Source organism: Pteropus alecto, unplaced genomic scaffold (genome assembly GCF_000325575.1).
Source record: "Pteropus alecto unplaced genomic scaffold, ASM32557v1 scaffold57, whole genome shotgun sequence".
Lineage (NCBI taxonomy): Eukaryota > Metazoa > Chordata > Mammalia > Chiroptera > Pteropodidae > Pteropus > Pteropus alecto.
The window spans coordinates 217,862-232,872 of record NW_006442508.1 but is presented as its reverse complement, the minus strand read 5'-3'; the positions used below and the strand labels follow the sequence as shown (position 1 = coordinate 232,872).

The 15,011-nt window shown below is 35.3% G+C and overlaps 1 protein-coding gene across 2 annotated transcripts in view; it reads left to right on the top strand.

The window, feature by feature from the left end:
- Positions 1-35: 35 nt before the first annotated feature.
- Positions 36-15,011, top strand: part of SMIM14 (small integral membrane protein 14) — a 64,527-nt gene continuing 49,551 nt past the window's right edge. The window contains exon 1 of one of the 2 annotated variants that reach the window (XM_025040272.1): positions 36-302. The gene's annotated coding sequence lies outside the window, so the exon portion shown is untranslated. The remainder of the gene's footprint in view (positions 303-15,011) is intronic. The other variant, XM_006922445.3, reaches the window with a different exon arrangement.

The window sequence follows — 15,011 nt, the reverse complement described above, 5'->3', positions numbered from 1 at the left end:
CTCGTCCCGCCTACCCGGACACAGTGGGCAGGCGCAGAGCTTGCGCATGCGCCGCAGACCAGCCGCTGGGGTCTCAGGCCGCTGCCATCTGTTGCGTTGTCGCCCGCGCAAGCGGGAAGATCCGGGTCTCGTGGCTCAGTGACGTGGTCAGTCGAACCAAAACAAGGGGGAGGAAGCCGGTGGCCAGGAGCAGCAGCGGCGATCCAAGCACCTGCAGCTTTCCGGAAGCTCCAGGCGGTTTTTCTGCCGAGCCTTTGTCTCGACCCCTATCCTGTCCGCCCCGTCGGTTGTTGTATGGGCGGGTGAGTGTCTTCCCCTCCTACGGCCGTTTACCGGCCCACCTTGCCCTCACCCCGGTTTTTCCTGGGGCTCCTCAGGCTCTCGGGGATTGCGGCGGCTGCGGCAGAGCGGGGCTGCTCTTTGGGTTCGGCGGTTACCCGGTTGGGCTGTCTGGCGACTGCACGGGGGGAAGCCTGCTGCTGCCTGGCCTACTTCCTCCGGCGAAGAGCGAGGTAGAGAGCCTGCAATTGGGCTTTCTCTGCAGGAAACCAGAGTCGGGGCTTGGCAGGAAAGTGGACAGTAGCCCGGGGTAGTTCTATTTTTAGGGTAAGACAGTTAACACGGGTGGAGGCTATAATGGAGTAAAAAAGAAGAAACAGTCGTAGCTGGAAGGAGAAACCCACAAATCCTGAAATCCACACTCTGTCATTTACCTCTGTCCGTCAGCTCTTGCCAGGTTTGATGAAGTTGCTAGGATGCGTCCTTTGTGATTGACAAGAAAGGAAAGTTGCCATCCAGAAAGCGGGAGCTTTTTATCTTTTATTATGCTGCGAATTTAGAGAATTCCCTTTTTTTCTATTTGTTGAGCAAGTTGAACTGACAGTAAAGAGGAAGCACCCTTTATTGGAACAGGAAACGTGCGATAAACTGGTTACCAGAGTTCCTGAAGTCCCATGCTACCGTTTAAAGCCAAAGTTTTCCAAACTAGCTGTTTCTATGTGTGTTAGGATTTTAGCCAAGATGACGTTTGTTAGCTGTAGAGAGTCAATAGGATATTTTCAGTTGTCCTACTTTGCAAAATCGAAGATGGGGCCTTAATGCAAAAATGTCTTGGATTTGCGTCAAGTGTGTTGGATGAACCCTAAGCACGTACGTAATACCAGTGTTTATTGAAGAGAGACTTTTGTTTTTGTATGTTGTCGGAAATCGTTGGCAGCTCTGCCTATAGTAACTTGAGACCATGTAGACCTACCTTTCAGGTGTTTTAGTCTTGAGACCGTTGGGAAGCATTCTCGCTGCCCAGTTCTGTGGAGGTTGCCCAAAGCTTCTGTCCCTTCTGCCTCAAGTGACAGGCGATAGCCCGTTCTGAGGCCTGCTACGCTTTGCGTCCCTCGAAGGCACTAAGGAAATCTGAAGACCCAACCTCCTTTTTGTCCTAACTTGGTTTTTAAAAAGAACATTTTTTTTCCCCCAGAGAATTCATTTATTGAGGTGTTTCTTTGGTAAGCGGCAAGAAAGAAAAACAGAAGTATGTGCTAATTGATTGTTCTTTATCAAATCCAGTTCTTATGAATTTAGACTACCCCCTTGAAAGTTTTGTTCTTGTGTGGAACATGTTTCTTCTTTGTGGGCAGTTGAGCTTTTTTTTCTTAATCCCACAGTTGGAGTCCTACCGATTTAGACAAATGAAATTGTATTCTTCAAGTTCTTTTTTTATTTTTTTTTACCTTTTATGCTAATCTATAACTGAATATTTTTGTTTATACAAAATAATTTGTGATATTTGGGGGGAAATGTTGATTAAAGCAGATAAGCAAAAAGGAAGAACATAAATCAATATTCTTGCCATTCAGAGATCACCAAAGTGTTAGCAGCAGTTTATATCCTTCCAGACTTCTTTTTGCATTTATGGATTTTTATACAAAAATGGCATCATACTACATATGCTTTTCTGTAACCTGTTTTTTCAGATATGGACTTTTGGACCTTAACTTTAAGGGAATACTTTTTGCCAATCAATAAAAATTGTGGTTTTAAACAATTTCCTCCCAAATAGCTATGATGATATTATAATATTTAAGAAATTAATATTCATTGCATGGCAAAGTAAAGCTTCACTTATTTAACTCTTGGGAGAGCAGACACAGAATAGACTGAATTGACAACATGGAAGTTAAAAAAGTTTTTGCTAATTTTAGTGATTCGATTTAGGTAGAGGTTTAGTTCTATTCCATAGCTACATTATGCTCCCAATGCTGACCAGCTGTCCAGGCCTGCAGCAGTAAGGTCCTGAAAGATTTTACTTTATGAATCACACTCAATATGCTACATTAACATTGGGTCTTGGATGTTTGCCTCTATAGGCCAGTGCTTTATGGCTGATGCCAAAAGAGAAGGAAACGTCCCCTTCACCTCAACTTCAAAGAATGAGTACACTACAAAGTATCCTAAATGTGTTCATAACCCATTTGGGTTTTTGTTAATCACAGACTTACCTAAAACCTTTAAATCTCGATTTTCATCCTGTATCTCTTGGGTAATTAGTCCCAGGTGTTTACTACTCATTATGTGACTTAGTTCTTTTTCTTGATTTGCTTTAAATTATAATGTTCAATATATATTCTAGATTTGTCCACTTCTTACCGTCTCTACTGCTACCACCTTTGCCAACTATTACCATCTCTTACGTGGGTATTCCTCTTAAATGTATTGTCTGTTTTAGAGCAATTCTTTCTATGGAAGAATGCTAGTTTTCAGCTTCTTTTTATAGGACAATGCCTTGATTCTCTTACTTCAATAATTCTTGATGTTTGGGCCACATTTTACTTTAGACCTGTAGAATTAATCCTTAGGAGGAATGGGTCCCAGGAATCTGCATTTTCAGCAAGTTCTTTAGGTGATTTTAATGCACATCGGAGTTTAAGGATGTCTTAATATTTGAATGACTTTTCTCTGGGAGATTGCTTCTTTATATTGGTAATGATAGCTACTGTTTTGGGGAACACTGTATGTGTCAGGTACTGAACTAAAAAGTTTTTACATGTTTTTCATTTAACTGTAGAGCAACTCACATGTAGGTATTCCTACTCCCATTGTACAAAGGAAAGAACTGAGACAAAGTAAATGACAGAAAGTTGGACTTGAACCTATCTGTTTTCTTAATCACTATACCCTGTTGCCTCTAAAGTACAATACTTTGGTTTTGGTAGGCCATGGTTTTTGTTAAGGGCAAAGTAGTATTTTCTCTTCATTTCTAATCCTATCCTTAACGAAGTCCATTGTTTTGTTGGTCTTTTTACCTGAAGTTGCATGACTGGGAGATGACCTCAAGAAACAAACTCTTAGGTCTTTTCGCTTTGTTGTATTGAGTGCTCAGTTTACCAGGCTTAAAGTAAATTTGGAGTATTTCCTCCTTCCTGTGCATTACTTTGCATTCCACGCACCAAAAACCCATCTAACACTTTCTGCGTGCTTGTACAGTCATTTGGATTTTTCCCACATTTTCTCTATTGATTTGGGTGTTTTACTATTTGAACTACCGTTGGATCATTCATAAACTGAATAAATTTCTCACTACAAGATCCCTTTCCAAATGAGTAGGAAAAAAATGTTAAATTTGATGCATTGATTTTTTTTTTTTTGTAGAGGGACTTAACCCAGAGAAATACAGGTTGTCTTTATTTTCTTTCTACAGAGTCTTTAAACCTAACTATTTGTCTATAGAGGTACAGGTCGCATATGACCTTTACCAGAGTTCTATCTTAACCCACCTTGGGCTTATGTAAATAGCTGTGTGTGACATCATTTTACCTTCCATATTTAATTGTCTGTGGCTATCTACTTTTTTCGATTGTGGGGGTGCCATGAGGTCAGGGATTACCAATGAAGCAATCAGTAGGCTTGTTGATAGAATAAATAAAAGAAGAAAAATCCCAACTTTATTCTGTACTTGTAAAAAACAGTACATTGCTGAAAGGAATTATATATAATAATCTTTTCCCACATAATTAATAAGACTTCGAACAAAAATCTCAATACAAGACAATAAATTGTGTAAATTGGTGATGACAAATAGCGATATATTTGTATATGGGTTATGAAGATTTTGCAGAAAAGTAAGTGCTCCTGACTCTTTATTACGCTGTAATTTATATTAGGATTTTTTAAGATTGTATAACTTCTTAGGCAATTAATACTACAGGCTTATAAGTAAAAGTATTCTTTTGGTATGTGTTTATATGCATATTCATGTTCTGGCTCACAGAACATGTACTGACCATATGAATGAATGGTTGTTTCTATAGTTGGGCACATATCAGTAGAAACTGCAGTTAGGTAAAGAACAGTTTAAGCACTTTCAAAGCCATTTTGAAAGAAGGCTGAAAATAATTTGATTCTGAAATTAACAATTATCTGCTTGAATATCAATAATGCATTTACTACTTATGTTTAGCTGACACATCTGCGCTCCAACTGAGATATTGTTATGCCTAATTTACATTGGAGGAAACAGGCTCTGGTTAGTTAGGTAAGTTGCTCAAGGTAAAGCCACTAGTACTGTTGGGATTCAAACCCAATTGTTCCAAAGCTCATGTACTTTATACTACAACAATGTTGACTAGTCTTTTTGTCTTACAGAATCACGAGAGTTATATTAAGTAAACCTACTTGTTTTAGCTGTTAGAATATGCTGGTAGAACTATCTTCGTGAATTGTTTTGTTCTATTTAAACTTGAATTGGATATGTATTTCTAATAGCATCCCCCCCTTTTACATACAAGACATCCTTGTAGCAAAGCTGCAAAGGATAGTAACATACAGAGCAAACAACAACAATAAAATATAATCCACTCATTCAGAAGTTATCTCTGTGCTTGTATTTCCTTCTGGTCTTTTTTTTTTTTAATTCATCTTTGGTTTAAGTGAGATGTAATACCCACATAAACTTGTATCCTAATTTTTTTGTTTGTTTAACTTAACGAGCTTTTTACTGTGGCCTTAGAAACTTTCTAAACTTGATTTTAACATTTAATAAGATTTTGAATAAGCTGATTTAATTTTGGACATGAATGTAGTTTCCTGTTTTTACTGTTATAAATATTGTGATGAACTATGGCTTTAAATAGTTAACCCAAGCTCTGAAGATTAGAACAACCTGTTTAATTAAAAAACAAGTCATATTTAAGACATTTTAATTATTTGAAATGTAGTGATTTTAATCATAATTCAACAAATATATATAGCATACATATACCTGCAATGCCTAGAAAATTTACATTTAGGTTTTTAATAGAGGTTGCCTCTAAGGAGAGTACCTTTAACTTTTGCAGTTTTATTTTATTTTTTTTAACCTTTCGTGTTTGAATTTTAAAACTATAAATTGTGTATTGCTTTTAAAATTAAATTCAAGTCTTTGGAAACGTGTTTATTTTTTTAAATTAAAACCAATTTTTAGGCGCATAGTAGGGTTTATAGTTTGTTTACAACATTTTAAACTTCATTTGCTTTTGTTTTGGAGAAAATTACCTTCTTCTTGCTTATTTTCATACTGAATTTTCATTTTCTAAATTTAGGTCAAAGCACAGATTGAGTCTCAGCTTTGTAAAAATATGGAATGAAGCTGGGTTTTGTTTGACTGCATTCATTGACAAGTATTACAGGTGCAGTGCTTTTAAAATTTAAGTTAATAACAGAAAAATACACACGTTTCCAAAGAGTTGAATTTAATTTTAAAAGCAATGCACAATTTATAGTTTTAAATTGAGTTCAAGCTTTGTCCCGAGAGGTTATCACAGAAGTCATTTAGCTGTGACATTTATTTTGGCTAATTACATTGGCACATAATTATATCATATGAATTAATTATAATTAATAATTAACTTGATTGCCAAGTAGGTAAGGGCTACTTTTTATTTCTTCTATATCCTCAGAACTCTTCTGCTAATTAATTAGTCCTCTGAGGACTTGTTAGCAATATCCTTTTCAGGAAAGGAGAAGTGAGAGAAGAAGTGGGTTTGAATTCCATCTCTGTTGCCTGACTTAAGGGAAGTCACTGGAACTCGCTGGGCCTCAGTTCTTTCTTCTTTAAATGAGTGAGTGAGAACTGCTGCATTCTCAAAGTATTAATAGTACCACTTGTGAAGTTGTGATTTGTTAAATACGAGTAAATGAAGACTTTGCATCCTCTAATCCAGAGGTCCCCAACCTCTTTGGCACCAGGGACCAGTGTTCCAATGAGAATCTACTGTCTGATGATCTGAGGTGGAGCTGAGGCGGTGATGCTACCACAGGGGAGCAGCTGTACATACTGATGAAGCTTTGCTCACTCACCTGTTGCTCACCTCCCGCTGTGCAGCCTAGTTCCTAACAGGCTACAGACTAGTAGTACTGGTCGGTGTGGCCCAGGGTTTGGAGACCCTTGCTCTAATCTATACCTGATTTTATAGAGTGATATCTTGCATAGGTCTCCTGGTCACGCTTACCTTGTTTCCTCTATGCATTCCCTTTCTGCCCCATAGAAAATAAACATTTTGTTGTCATTTTTTTCTGGCTTGCTTTAGTCTCTTCCTCTTGAATAGTATGCTCTCTAAAAGAGTGGCACAGTATTAAGCTTTTTGTTATTCTGTAAAAATATAAGAATTTCAGAGGTGGTTTTTATTATATTTTAATCTTATAAATAGCTACCTAGATGGAATAATATAGGATTACCTTAATGTATCAGTCTAGGGGATATTATAAGGAATTTGTAAGTATAATTGTTTGGCTATTAATTCGAATTTTTAAAAATGTCATGATAGAATTCAGGGAGCCTTAACTCTTAAGCACAGAGAATTTTGATATTTGGGGTAGATAATGGGGTTTATTTCAACATTAAAAATTTTTAAATGTCTTTAACTTCCCCCAGGTGTTGCTTTAGTACAGTTTTTAACAATTAATAGTTGATTGATTTGAGTTTGAGTCTGCATCCTTTCCTTGCCCACTTCCCATCAGAGATGCAAATGTAGTTTGAGAGAAAAGTATGCCATTAGTAAAAAGTAATAGAAAGTCAACAGTTACTTAATTTTTGTACTGCTCTAAAGTTGTCTTTATAGGGGTGAAACAGATGTAGCTAGCATGGTTGGTCATATCCGACAGATGTGGAATGAGTCCTAGTCAGGAATTTACATTGTGACTTCCTGTCCAAGGTCTGTCTCATACCAGATGTGTCATCATGGTCAAATTGCTAGCTTATCCGAACCTATTTTTCTCATTTTAAATTGATTTTGTCAGAAGGGTGGTTGTTAGGATGTGAAAGTAGTAAGTTAATAATAAACTATGATTCACTTACACATATCTTTGAGATCTGTTTCTGATAAAAGAATAAAGCAAATTAATATGTTGCAAAGAAGTTTTGTATGTGAGATGTTGGGTCATCTGATAAAAGTAATCCCAATAACTTATTATAGTACATTGGTATAGAGTATAATATCATAGTAATACTGGAATTAATAGACAAATATTTTGTTCTCTCTGTTAAAATGAAAGGTAGCCAGAGTTTTAGGATATCTGTCTTCATTTGATCAGTTTTCTAATTGGCTACTGTGTAAAAACTTGAGGTCAGAAAGCTATTTCTAGAAAAATATTCTTTTTAGAGGTAATTACCTCTGTGATATATTGGAAATTTGGTTAAAAATAGCAAACTCAAATATAGGCTCCCTGAATGTCCTAGGGCCAGTTCCAGCAGTTTCTGGCATACGATTCACTTCCTTGGTTTTATAACTTTGGAGCTCTAATTGATAGAATTGATTCTTTATAGATAAATGCTTCTTCTGAGTTCCCCATTTCATTGTGTTTTATATAAACGAATTGCGTACATTCTAAATTGTTACTTGTATTTTACTCTCTTGTTGTGGGTTTTTATTTTTTATTTTTTAAATGGAAAGATTTTTGATGTTGCTCTAGATCACTGTAAAGATTTGGCTGGGTATTTGAAAAGGTGATTTCATTCATCATAAATCACCTTCTTAAAATCACAATAGAAAAATAGTTTTCATCCTCTGACCTTGAATCAGCTGTGGTTATCTCTGCTTTCCCTAGAAGAGTCCTGTGTTTGCATTGAGGGGAAAGTGGAGGGATTTTTGTTTTGTGTTTTTCTATAAAAATGTAGTAAGAAAAACAAGTATGTTTGAAATTTTTAGAACTAAAAGGTAGAATAGTATAACGAATCCCTGTATACCTACCAACTGGCTTCAACAGTTATTCAATGCATGGCTGTTTTGTCTGTACCTCCCCTCTTTGCAGGATTATTGTCAGCTAGATCTCAGGCATTATATTTCTTTAACTGAAAATAGCGGATTCTCTCAGAGATAAGGACTTTTTAGATGTGATAATTGACATTGTAGTTCTGTTAAAAAAATTAGTAATTGCTAAATGTCATTTAATCCAGTCAATGTTCAAAGTTCCTGGTTTTTCCATAAATGTCCTTTTCCCTAGTTTGTTTGAATCAGGATTCAAACAAGGTCTATATAGGGCATTTGATTAATATCTCTTAAATCTCTGAAACTGTAACCATATCCCTGCTATCTCTTAAAGTTTTATTTATATACTTTTTGCCATTTATTTATTGAAAAATCTGAGTTAGTTTTCCTGGATTTAGCTGCTGTATCCAATTTTTTTTTCCTGATTATAAGAGTTGATATATGATAATTATATAATATTTGAAAAATGCACAAAGTAAAAAGTAAAATTATGTCACTGAGGGATAACTGATGTGAAAGTTTTGGTATGTTTTCTTTCAGCTTTTCCTAGTGTGTGTTTTCCTTTGCTTTTTAAACTTATGTGCATGCACTATGCTTATTTTTATATCCTGCTTCGTGTACTTTAACATTGTGTTGTGATCATTTTCCCATGTCATGAAGGAAAATGAAACATTTGGCTGCATAATACTTCATACTTTGTATCATAATTTAAACATTTGTTTTCAGCCAGATATTTAGATTGTTCTGATTTTTCACTATTACAAAGCTATGATAACCATCTTTGTACATCTTAGTTTTTTTTTTTAAATAGAATCTTAGAAGTGGAATTATTCAGAAGGCATGAACATTTTTTAACTTATGGATTCATATTGCCATAAAAGTTTTAGTTTGTAATCTCAAATGCAGTCTATTTAAGAATCTGCATATGCTCTGTTAAGATGTCTTTGCTCTCTATATTAGTGGAATGTGCTTATTCCCTAATTCTTTTGATTAAAAAATTTTTTTTCTATGTAAACAGTCTTATGTTGTAAATTTGTTCATGTTTTCCATTGTTTGTTATCTTTAGAAAGTTCTTACACGAAGGTCAAGTAAATATTCACCTAAATTCTCTTCTAGAATTGCTGATGGGTCTTCCTTCTTAATTGCTAGCAGGTTTTCCTAGGACCATTTATTGAACTATTGATTCCTTCCTCATTTATTTGTGACTCAAGTTTTGATATGCAAATATACATAAATGCATTTTATGGTTGGCATGTTCAGAAAATTCTAGAAAGAAAAGTTGATTTCTCATGTATTAGGTTGTAATATTATATCTTATTCCTCTCTTCTCTCTACCTTTTTTCTGCTTGCCATTCTAGCTATAGTATGCATCCAGATGTCTTTTCTTGATTCTGAGTGTGTTGGGACCACTTTGGAGCCAGGGCAACAGGGGCCAGAGACTCCAAATAATAAAATATAAAGGGGTTGAATGCTTGCGCAGAAGGACAAATGCTTAGCTCTGCCTCAAATCAAAAGTAATTTACAAACCTCTTGGTAGAGTTACAGGGAGGGTGATCCCAAAAATTTCTGGAGAACACTGGATGATTGTGGATATATAGTACATTACCCAGTATTACTAACAAGTAAAATATCAGTAATTATTTCTTTTTATCATTTATAAGGACTTTCCTAGGATCACCTAGAAGTAGCGTTAGTCTAACTTTGTCTCCTCTGGTCTTTGATCTTTGTAGGTTTTCCCTGTTTTTGATGTCCATGGCAGTTTTGAGGAGTATTGGTTAGATATTTTGTAGAATTCCCCTCTATTTGGGTTTGATTATTTTTCTCATGTTTTGACTTAGTGTCATTGTTTTTGGGAAGAACACCACAGAAGTGAAGTGCCTTTCTCATCACATCATATCAAGAGGTATATGGTATCAACATGACTTATCACTAATGTTTACCTCGATCTTTTGGTTAAGGTAGTGTTTGCTAGATTTCTCTACTATAAAGTTACCTTCTCTGTGAATGCCTTTAAGACCTAGAGATTTCACTTTTTGTAATCTGTCTTACAGAAATATGGGCACAAAGACGTTTGTTGCAACATTATGTTAACAAAAAAACAGAAAGACCATAAGTAATCTCTATTAAAGGAATGTTAAAATTGTATGTTTATGTTTTGGAGTAGTATGTAGCCATTAAAAACAATGAAGTAGAGCTCTGTGTATTGAAAGGTCTCTAAGGCTTTTGTGTTACAGAACATGTATAAGTTGCAGAACATGAATAAGATGATAAAACCCATTGAAATGATATATGTGTCTATATATTTATAAGGGTGTAAATACATATAAAACGACCTAGAAGTAGTCACACTGAACTGTTGACTGTAGTATCTCTGGGAAAAGAGGGGAGAATTGGGGAGAGAAATGAGAAAGTTGACATTTTCCATTTAACTCTGTGTACTTCTGGGAATACCACTAATACCAAATGATCTGATAAAAATATATAGCACTGATAACTTTGCTGTTTTACTGTTTCCTACCGAGAGTGTTTTGCCTAATTAAGAATCATGTTTGAGAAGTTTATTTTCCAAGGAATCAACCCTACATATAAGCATGTAGTTTCATGGCATAATTCTAGAAAATATACTGTAGTGAAACTACGGTCTCTATTTTTTCACCTTTTCCAAAGTTATAAGCAGGCAATTAAATGACTCCTGAAAGGTGAATTAAACCCACCCGTTATGAGCAGGACTGTTTAAAGTTCTAGCAGCAGACAAGAAATTGGTTACCAGTACTGGAAAATTCGTTCAGCACATGCAGAAAGAGGATGACGCAGCTGACTTATCACACAGCTGAACTCTACCAGGAAAGGTTTGTTAGTTGTAGTGGATGGAGGAAATGACCTGGATCTGAGGGCTATGGGGAATTTTATTTGCCCTCCCAACGTACAGACTGCTATTTCACTGCTTTTCTGTGGTAAGAGTTGTTTAGGAGTGGATGATTTGAGAGCTTTAGATGTGTGCCCTTGTTTTGTCCTTTATGCTGCATAAAAAGCCACCAATAACCTGTTGCTTAATTTAGGCATAGAGTCAGATTGCTCTTACAAATATTAATTATAATAGGAAAATACTGATTTATAAATTCAATAAAGGAAAATTTCAAAATATAAAAAAGTAAATTTGTGTAGGAACTCCTCAGTACCTATCACCGAACTTCAATAATTATCAACTGATGGCTAGTTTTATTTAATCTATTTCATCATACCTATATTTACTCCTCTCCCTCCTCCTCTGGATTATTTTGAATTTTTTCAGTGCATTATTCATATTTTTATAACAGGCTTTTTGCAACCAGTCTCAGTAAAATTTTTTGTTTCCAAAGTCAAGCCCATGTCTTTGGTGTTATTTAACATTGTTCTCACATTAGGGATATGTGTTGGGGTGGTGAACAACTCCTCTGAAACATGAAAGGCAAAAGTATTGTTTTAAATTACTCTTTGTAAAATGATTCTTCTAGGCTGATTCTGATTTAGTAACCCTGGTCTGTCTTGCCCTGGATAGAACAGCTTCTTAATGTCTCTGGACACCAAGGGATTTAAATGTGAGGTAGGATTGCTTATGTTTTTTGCTCTAGTGCCAGTGTGCATTGACATTTGTTCTGAGGTGCTAGCCAAAAGAGAACTGCTTCCATTCTATTAAAAAAAAAAAAACAAGTAATTTTAAGTGGAAACTGTTAACTGAATAGTACTTAAAACAGCTCAAGCTTACATGAAGAAAGTTCCATAGAAGCATAACACTGTTGAGGAATGTCCTATTTATAAATACATTTTCTCTTTTTTTCCTGGAGGCTAATTAAAACTGATATATATAATACTTTAAAATTCAAGTTGATTTACATGTTCCTGGCATATATAAATACAATGAATATAAACATTGACAAAATTCAGTAAATATTCATTTCTGTGGCTTAGGTAGTGAAGGAAGTGTTTGCAGAGTAGTGACTAAAACAGGTTCCTGCCCTTAAGAAGCTGTGGTATTTTTTAGTGTGGGGGTGGTGGTGGTGGTGGTGATGGTAGTGGTAGAATCTAATTTCTTTAATCAAATGGATGAAAAAGATTTAAAAATAGCTGTGTTTTACAATTTTTATGGGTGATAAACACAAATCTCCCTTTCTTTATAAAAGTCAGTTTGCTAGTACTGTAAGTCCTCAGTTAATGCTACTGAAAGGTTCTTGGAAACTGTGACTTTAAATGAAATGACATGCAAAAAAATCAGTTTTAACACAGACTAATTGGCATAAATAACATTTAAGTTCCTGTGGCATATTTCTGGTCACAGAAACACCAAACTTCTAAGTAAAGACCCAAAACATTTCTAATATTAAACATTGAAATAAATGTGAGCTATACAGACACTTAAGGTTAATTTTAAAAGATTAATGAAGACGATAATTATTTTCTCACCCACTTATTCTAGTTCAGAGTTGAAGGTGGCTGGATTTTCTCCTGGCAGATTAGAGTATAAGGCGGGAACCTACCCTGGACAAAACACCTGTCCATCTCAGGGTGCCCCCCGGCCCCCCCCCCCACACACTCACACACACTCATTCAGACTGAGACAGTTAAGACATGCCATTTCACATGCACACCTTTGGGATGTGGGAGGAAACTGAGTACTTAGAGAACACTTATGCAGACATGAGGAAAATGTGCAGACCCCACATAGACAGTGGCCCCTGCCGTGAATCATTTTTTTTTTTTTTCCTCAGCATTACAACGAAACAGCTTTATTGGAGGACCTGCTGTACTTCTCTTAGCATTTATGTGTTTTAAGAGGCTAAGAACTGGATAGGGATTAGGCATTTTGGTATTTGAATTTAATTTTTAAACAGTTTAGTAAAATATCTTCTAATTTCATCCGACATTTTATTGTTCCTGGGGAGGCATGAAATAGGGAGGAAGGAAGGACCAGTATTTATAAGTGGATATTTGCTTATATCCACACAAGCACAGTTTGAACCTTTTTTCCCCTTATGGACGATTTGAAAAGACAGTTGAAAACAGGCTTTCAAAGGTGAACTTTATGTATAAGAGTGAATTATATTTATTTTCAGGGTTTTTTGTATTGGATATGTATAATTCTAACATGAAGGCTAATCAATTTTCAAAAATGGTATGGGCACAGAGTGGCCTCAAATAAAACCATGAAGTAGTCATTTTATATTGGTATTTCCTACTCCTGGAAAGGTAGGCTTTTCATCTTAGGTTGCCTGTGGGTCAACTTCATCTAACCCCCACCTCCCCTTATCTCAGGCAAACAGATCTTAGAAGATATTAGATGAGTAGGTTTGTTCAGACTGTTCTGCACTTTGATTTCATCTCAGTATAACTTGATATTTCTCCAAATCATTACATAGAAATATGCCTCATTCTTTCAACAACTGTATAGGATGTACTGATACTATATTTAATTACTTTGTATTATAAAATTGCTCCTGTAGAAAATGTTACAGTGCGCATCTTTACACACACAATTATTTTGCATGCTTGTTTGGATATGTATATCCAAATTAACTAGATAAATTAATTTTCACCAGTCCTCTGATAGATGAAAGTGATATTTTGATTTGCATTTCTTCTATTTTGTGCTTGTTTATTGGCTCTGTATTTTCCTATGAACATGATCTTTGCTCATTTTTCTATTAGGTTGCCATTTTCATGTTGATTTTTAGAGTTCTTCGTAAATTAAGGAAATTAACCCTGCAAGAGTTTTTCCAAGTTTATATTCTGGCTTTATTTTATGATATATTTTTGGTTTTATAGAAACTTATTATTTTTGGCTGTCAAAATTATTGATTCTTTTTATCATTTCTTGGATTTATGCTTTCTACATGTATTCTATTATCTTGTTATACATTGAGACTTTTTTAAGTTAAATTTTTTCTGTATTTTAAAAGTCTTAATACATGAGTACATATTCATTATAAAAAATGTTTTAAAATTGACCAAATTAAAGTCTGTCTCCAAGATTATATTCTCTTCCTCAGAGCTAACCACTTACTCAATTTGATGAATATTCTTCCAGTCCTTTATGTGTATATAATCCTTTAATTTTTAACAAAATAATAGACAGTTATCTTGACATTTATTAAATAGTCTGTGGTTTACAATGGCACCTTTATCATGTTCTAAATTCCAGTAAAATCATAGGTCAGTTTGTAGACATTATTCAAATTAATCGCTATGGTTGATTATTTCTATGTTTGGCCTCATTTAATAAAAGTTAAATCACTCATGTGTTTAGAATTGGTTTTGGTGTAAGGATGAGGGTAGGGAGCCAACACCATTTTTGGAATAGTTTGTCTTCCCTTAAGTGATTTGATATGTTGTTATCAAGCCTATATATTTTTATAACGACACCATTATCACTGACCTATCGAAAGAACATTTTGACTAGGCTCCCTATATAGACTCTAGCTTCTCTTCCTATCAGTTTTCCATAGTGTAGTCAAAGTGATCTTTTCAAAACACACGAGCATAAAACCCTTTATGAGTTTCACATTGCTCTTTGGATGAAGAGCTAATCTTAAGCATGGCCTAGAAGACCCTGCGTGGCAGGCCCCTTGACCAATCTGGTCTCATTTCAGACCACTCTTCTTGTTGTCTGGATTCCAGCACACTGTGGCTTTTTTAGTTCCACCATTACTCCATACTTCTTCTCATTACAGGGTCTTTACACTATTCTCTTTGTGTCTAGAATGCCCTCGAGCATCCAATCCCCACACCTTATACTCCATC